Source organism: Anomalospiza imberbis, unplaced genomic scaffold (assembly GCF_031753505.1).
Source record: "Anomalospiza imberbis isolate Cuckoo-Finch-1a 21T00152 unplaced genomic scaffold, ASM3175350v1 scaffold_121, whole genome shotgun sequence".
Lineage (NCBI taxonomy): Eukaryota > Metazoa > Chordata > Aves > Passeriformes > Viduidae > Anomalospiza > Anomalospiza imberbis.
Genome location: NW_027099604.1, coordinates 123,210 through 130,709, shown reverse-complemented (window position 1 = coordinate 130,709; position 7,500 = coordinate 123,210). Strand labels below are relative to the sequence as shown.

Below are 7,500 nucleotides of genomic sequence, written 5' to 3'. Positions count from 1 at the left end.
CCCTTTTCTATGATGGCAGAGTCTTCTCTGTGGCCTCACAGCCTGTTCTGTGATGTCACACAACCAGCCTGTATTGTCACAGCCGACTTTGTGACATCACAACCTCCTCTGTGACGTCACAACCTCCTCTGTGATGTCACAGCCTGCTCTGTGATGTCACAGCCTGCTCTGTGATGGCAGAACTCACTTAACATGTCACACAGCACCTCTGTGGGCTCACAGACCCACCCTGTGATGTCACAACACCTTCAGTGATGGAACACAGCCACCCTATAATGTCACGGCACACTCTTTGACCTCACAGCTCGCTCTGCTCTGTGATGTCATACAGGCATGCTCTGATGTCACAGCCTGCTCTGTGATGTCACATAATAAACCTGGGATGTCACAGCCAACTATATGATGTCACAACCTGGTCTGTGATGTCACACAATCACAGAATTGCTGGGTTGGAAGAGACCTTTTAGGCCATCAAGTCCAGCCCATGCCCTAACACCACCTCAGCTAAACCATGGCACTGAGTGCCACATCCAGTCTTTTTTTAAACACATCCCATGGTGGTGACTCCACCACCTCCCTGGACAGACAGTTCCAGTAATTTATCACCCTTTCCATAAAAAACTTTTTTCCTAATATCCAACCTAAATTTCCCTTGGTGCAGCTTAAGACACTGTCCTCTGGTCCTGTCAGTTGCTGTGAGGAGAGAGACCGACCCCCACCTGACTGCAACCACCTTTCAGGGAGTGTGGAGAGTGATAAGGTCACCTCTGAGTCTTCTCCAGGATAAACAACTCCAGCTCCCTCAGGCATTCCTCACAGGACTTGTGTTCCAGACCCCTTGTAATAGATAAGAGAAGTCTCTTTGTTCATCATTAAACAGGAACTCAGGCAAAGGAAGAGGTTTTTTGTGAAGAACAGGAAACCCGAGGATATGCTGACTCCTTAAGTTGATTGTACAACTAGGGTCGGGAGGTGTGTAACCATCTATGGAAAGATTGTTACAGGGTCATAAACACCCAGTGAGGAAGAGGAGGAGAGCCTTCATCCAGACAACCACCAGAGAGCAGGTGGTGACCCCCTAGCAACTTGAGGCGCACGCACAGAGTACTCCCGGAAAAGCCACAAACGTGGAAGAAGGGGGAGAATAAAGGACCGTGGGAAAAGGGAAGCGGTGTGAGCCTTGGCGGAGCACTGACTCCCCGGCTGCACCCAGCGCTGTTTGCTTCTCATTGCTTGCTGTAATCAATAAAATTCCTTTTATCAATCCCTAAAGGGTCAGACAAATTATTTACTTTAACTTATAACACCCGTTCCCTGCTCTTGCTGCTGCCCCATCTTCAAAGCCTCTCCCTCGGGCTCTTCCTCCCGTGCAGAGCAGCTCTCCTGGACAGGGACGGCAGATGGCACAGCTGGGAAGCAAAGGGAGCACTGAGTCAGTATGCGGACGTTTTCCTTGGCAGCAGCTGCACTTCCATCAGGGAAGGGAAGATCTCAGAGCCTCCCCAGGAGGGTTAGAAAGAAAAAGCAGCCGAGCGGGCCAGGCTGTGGTGAGCGCAGCCGCGGCGGGACTGTCCCGCAGCCCCGGCAGCCCGGCACAGCCGGCACAGCTCCCGGGCCCTGCCGGCACAGCTGCCTTGCCCAAGGACAGCCCCTGTGCCGGCCGGGGCAGCTGCGCTGAGCAGCCCCGGCACGGGCAGGGCCCGCTGCTGCCCCGCCGGGCAGTGCCCACGGCCACAGCCCACGCCACCCTCAGCCCCACCCTGCCTCCCCGGCCCTGGGGCCTCACCCGGGCTCTCTCCAGCGTGGCAGCAGCAGGTCCCCGTTCCCTGCTCTTGCTGCTGGCCTTCTGCTTCTCCCTGCTGGCTCCTGTCAGTCTCCGGCTGTCCTCAAGGTCTCCGCTGCAGCTGTGGCAAAAGCGGAGGCTCTGCAACTGGTTCCAAGGCCTGGCAGAGCTGCAGTCCCGGAGCCCTCTGTGCTCCCTGCTGGCCCACTCCATCCCCTCAGCCCCGCCATGCTCTCGGCAAAGCCCCAGCCCCCTTCAGTTTCTTCAGCCCCTCACAGTCCTCTCAGCCCCTCAGTCCCTTCTGACCCATCCTGTCCCCCTAGACCCGCCACCCCTCGGCCTGTGCCACTTCCCTGTCACCTCAGTGCCACCATCGCCCTCGGCTGCCCCACAGCCCTCAGCCCCAGCAGCACCTCAGGGTCACCGTCCCTTCAGCGTCACCGCCCCCTCAGCCCCCTCAGTCTCACCGTCCTTCAGCAGCTCCTCAGGGGACACTGCCTGGGGCCACCGGCAGCTCCCACCGCTCCAGGGACACCCGGGGCTGGAACTGCTGCTCCGCCCGGCCCGGCCGCCAGCTCGGACCCAGCACAGGGAGAGGGGACACAGGGGGCACGGGGGAAAAGCAAGAGGTGAGGGAGGAAGCAGAGCAGGGGAAGAGGTTAAAAAGGGGCCTACACCTATACAGATATCAATCTATGTAACTAAACCCCAATATATTAATATAAATATGCCTATCTACAAATATAACTATATATATGTAAATGTAACTATACACATGTATAAATGCAACTATGGACATCTACAACTAAAACTGCACATCGAAAAATATAAATATATACACCTTAAACTAAAAATAAATTAACTAGACAAATCTCTGTCTATGTAGATAGATAAATGTAACTACATAAATCTATAAATACAACTACATATACCAATAAATGTAGCTATACACATCTAGAAATATAACTAGAGACAGAGGAATTCTACCTGCCCAATGGTCACAGGCTCTCCCTCTGTCTCTTCCTGGCACACAGGGCAGCCCTCCTGGACAAGTTGATCACACGGGATCTGGGAAGCAAAGGGAACACTGAGACAATACTGGCCCTTGTGCAAGTGTCCCTTGAGCACCAATTGTCCTTCTATCAGGGACATTAAAAGATGGCCTGAAAGGCAGACTCTCACTTGGCAATTTGAAGCCTGCCCTATAAAGATCAGGGATCCTTCCAAGTTTTCAAAACGGAAGTGTGTAAAGTATTTAAGTATTCTAACAAAGTCTCAGCACCCACAGTGCAAATGGCACCCACGAGAGCTTGAAACACAGACAGTCCCAGTGACAGAGAGACCACAGTCCTCACTGAAATGGCTGAAGGCTGCTGGGGGCTGAGGTATGAACCAGACTGGGACACCCAGCTTGGTGGCACAACTCCCACAAGGTCAGGTTTATTCCCTGCTCTCTTGCCACAGCAGAGGACTCAGTGCCCAAGCCTCTGGCGAAGCGTGGAGGGCAGGGCTCGGGCAGGTTGTGCATGTGCCTTTGAACTAAAGGCACCAGGAAGCACCAACCCTGCAGACAAGAACTCAACTCTTCTCGTCTACCTTCCTGCCCGAGGCAGGCTCAGAGCAGCCGTCTCACACCTCTCTAAACCAACGGGGGCTCTGTCCTTACCAGGCTCCTCGGGCTCTGGGGAACTGTTCTCGCAGCTCTCAGTGCCAGATGAAGTTTCCTCTGCTGCAGCCCGGTTCACAGGCTCCCCTCCTGAAGACTCAGGGGCAACATTCATATTGCCCTTGAAAGAACAATAGAAAAAAAGAAAACTAAAGATCATTCAGTATTTTGCTGGAATCGCATCAAGGATACGGTTGCTCTCCTTCTCCATGTAACAGCGTTCAAAAGCTTTCAGCCCAGCCTCTTCCATTCCCCTCCAGTGGGTTACCTGAGCAGAGGGAGACCTTTCAGGCAGGGATCTCCTGATCTCCTGGATCATTTGCTCGACGGCAAAGCCAAGATCTCCTGGTGGCAATTGCTCTTCACCAGGTGCATTCCAGGCTGAGCCGGAGGCCGTCGATGCTGCACAACCTGCACTGCCAGGTGGAGCGCTGGGGGCTGAAGTGCCCAAGGTGGCTGCAAGAATCCAAACACATTGGTCACACTCCACAACGTGGCTCTGGGACACAGATCTCTGTTGCTGCCTTGGATCAACCATCACAGGAAGCAGGCAGGAGAACCAGGCAGAGAATCTTTTGCCTTTCTAGGTGCCCCTTCTAAATAAGCTTGAGAATTTTGGGCCGAGAATGATAGAGCCTTGTGGAAAAATACTTCAAACAGTCACTTTTCAGGACCTTTTGGAAAAGCAAGGCTACAACTCTTTTACTACCTCGCAGGTCGTGGGCTGGGGGCTGCTGCTCCCTGTGGAGCTGCTGGAAGCCGCAGGGCTGGATCCTGAGCACCTCCCGGTCGATCGGAGGCAGCTGCCCCCCGTAGAGCTGCTGGAAGCAGCTGCGAGGCCCCTCCCGCCCGAGCGGCAGCAGCGGCTCCCCGTAGAAACCGAAGAAGCCGCAGGGCGGGATGCGCAGCAGCTCCCGCTCGGCGGGCGGCGGCCGCTCCCCATAGAGCTCCTGGAAGCGGCTCGGCCCCTCCCGCCGGGCCGGCACCGGCCGCTCCCTGTGCAGCAGGTGGAAGCCGCAGGGCGGGCGCCGGGCAAGCAGCGGCCGCTGCCCGGGGGGCGGCTGGAAGCGGCCAGGCCGGGGGCTGCGCAGCTCCCGCCCGTCCGGCAGCGTCCGCTCCCTGTGCAGCAGCAGGAAGCCGCTGGGCGGGCGCCCGGGCGGCAGCGGCGGCCGCTCCCTGGAGAGCGGCTGGAAGCGACTGCGCCCGTCCCGCCCGTGCGGCAGCGGCCGCGCCCCGGGGAGCTGCTGGGAGCCGCGGGGCGGGCGCCTGCGGCCCTCCCGCCCTGCCGCCGGCCGCTGCCTGTTGGCCGCGCTCCGGCGCCTGATGCGGAGCAGGAGGTCGGGGCGGTCGCGGCGAAAGCAGGGGTTGCTGTAGTGGAGCCAAGCCCCGGCATCGCCCGGCGCAGCTGAGCCAACCCGGCCCGGCACCCTGCGGAAGCCGTAGCGGTAGAGCTGGCGCACGAAGCTGCGGAACTGCGTGGCCCTGAAGGTGTGCGGGGCCGGGCCCCGGGCGTCGCCCGGGCTGAGCAGCTCCCGCTCGAAGAGGGAGCGGTGGATGAGCAGGCCCCGGGCCCGGCTGTCCCAGCGCACGGAGCGGACGCGGGGGCTGTTCGCCAGGCGCCACAGCTTGGCGGGGAAGGCGCTGGCTCTGAGCCCGGCGGGCAGCGGCAGCTCCGCCATGGCGCCGCTCGCCGGCTGTCGCCACAACGGCCCCGGCGCAACGGCCGCGTGGGGATACCATAGGGACAGAGCCAACGCGTGGATTTGGAGCCTGGGGGTGCTGGCACCAAAGTCCTGCTCTTGAGAGGGGTGCAGGGACACAGGGGCTGTCAGAGGACAATGAGAGACAGGGGACATGAGGCCATAATGGGCCAAGCAAGATCCTGCCCAGCATGGCAGCAAAGACATTTCCTCCCCGTGGCCTTGGCACTCCAGGGCACCCCAAAAAGGGCCGAGGAGTCCTGTGTGTAACCAGGAGGGATGACTGACATCACTGTGGGTCCCAGCATTCCCCAGTCCCTTGCTGGCCATTCAGTGCACACTGGGGCCGCTGGGCATGTGTGGAACATGGGGATGGGGTGCACAAAATTAAAGGGGGACCCCAAAGTGGAAGGAGTGGAAGCCAAAATCGCTGGGTGGAGACCCCCAAAACGGAGGTGTGAAATCCCAAAATGGAGGGAGGAACCCACAAAATTGGGGCAACGCCCCAAAAACCCACATGAAGCTGTTCTCTCCCTTCATTGTTTACCAGCAAGAGTTCCATCTGAAACATGGGGTTAGAAGTAGAAGATATTAATCATAGAAATTAGAAGGTATTGAATATTGAATATAGGCATATAAAATAATGGATATTGCTTAGGGCCACATCCTTAGGTTACGTGAGAATATACCGTATCCTGGCCTATGGGAAAGGAAGAGACTACGTGCAGAGCAGCAAGGAAAGACCTGATAAGGAGAAGGAATGTATATGGAAAACAGGATACAGGGTGTAAAGACAACTGAAAAATGAGGCCCCTTATGTTCTGGAAACAGATGGATCCTGGCCCCTGGCTTGGACCGTGGCCAAGGAATCAATGGGCATGTGCAAAGCAGTGGGGTCGAAAAGTCAGCCTGAAGAAGACCATTCTTTACTTCATCCCTTTTACGACCCCCGAAGCCTGGGACGACCACCAGAGACAGCTGCGCAGGCGCAGAGGACCGACAAGCTGATTAGCATACAGAGCGGAGAGGGAGGGGAGCCAGGAAATGACCCATGGGGAAACTTAATGCATATGTAACACTCCAGGGGATAAAAGAACACGTGTGTAAGCAAGGGGTATGCAAGTATTTGGGAAATGTCCCACATGCGTCCGGCCGAATAAACATACCTACTTTAAAACTCACTCTGTCTCTGAGTTTTAGGGTCTGGCTCCGCGTGTCACATCTACCAACTCTAATTTCAGCAAATAATTCCAAGTGTTTTAGCTGAAACTCATTCCGAGCAAACTTTGTAGAAGTGATCACAGAATCACAGAATGTTCTGTGTTGGAAGGGATCCACCGAGTCCAATTCTGAAGGGAATGGCTTGCTGGCGGGGTCAGCACCAAAGACACCCACCCCAGCTTAAGGAAGAAGTGTCATTGACTGTAGGGCAAAGCAGCACAGAAGTACAAAAGGATAAGCTAAGCAATGCACCTGATTATTACTAGAAAAGATTGCCTGTAGGGATTCAGAAAGATACATCACCAGTTACCCTAATACTTGACCATTGTCCCGACACACACGTCAGCTGGGGATGCCCTGTCACACCAAGGGATTGGAGAAGCACTCCCAGTAACTGGGAATTCCTATGTGGTTCGCCCACCCTCAGGCGAGGCCGCCAACTTTGCCGCGAGAGGGCCCAGATTTTATACTGTTGAATAAACAAGCTACCACAACTTCTAGTGCGGGAACATCTGGTTTCATCCTCCTCTTGTCCAGGGCTCAAGGAGGAGCTAAGGGAGTTTGCTTTGAGCCTACACCTTCAAACAAAGCCAGATAGAGATGTGATAAATGAATATGATTTGTGCCAATAATTGTAACTATATCGATATTTTAGAAAATATTTGTTAAAAAGTAATAGGGGAAAGTGATATGTAATTAGCATCACAAAACAGCTGTTCGCAGATGTTCATAAGATCCAGGATGGAGTATTGAGATATTTTCGCACAAAAGGCCTTGGGAAGGACAAAGCTGGGAAAAACTCCAAGAGTGGAATTGACATTGAGACGAATGAAAGTCCAGGCATCTTCTTCTTAGGCAAGATTGGCCTTGAAGACAATTAAGCTGCCCATATGGCCCTGGGCGCAAGGCTGGTGCCCCACAGGACAGGGGTGCCACCCACGGTGGGGCACAAGGGGAAGGCTGAGGAAGCAGAGCGCAGAGACTGTGTGGGGGAAATAACAACAATTTATTTATTTTTCTAAAAATAAGGAGTTGAAGAGCCTTGCTAGTTCTACTGCTGGGGTGGGGAGAGTTTGAGGCCTTTCTCTTTAGGGACCGCCGGGGCCACCCAGGCAAGCAGTGCCTGCCTT

General features: G+C 55.3%; 1 long non-coding RNA gene across 1 annotated transcript; it reads right to left on the bottom strand.

The window, feature by feature from the left end:
* Positions 1–1,343: 1,343 nt before the first annotated feature.
* On the bottom strand, positions 1,344–2,442 carry LOC137465956 (uncharacterized). The gene is made up of 3 exons (XR_010994917.1): positions 2,251–2,442; positions 1,787–1,904; positions 1,344–1,409 (listed from the first exon to the last, which is right to left on the bottom strand). It is a non-coding gene; the product is annotated as an uncharacterized lncRNA (long non-coding RNA).
* Between the last annotated feature and the right edge of the window lie 5,058 nt (positions 2,443–7,500).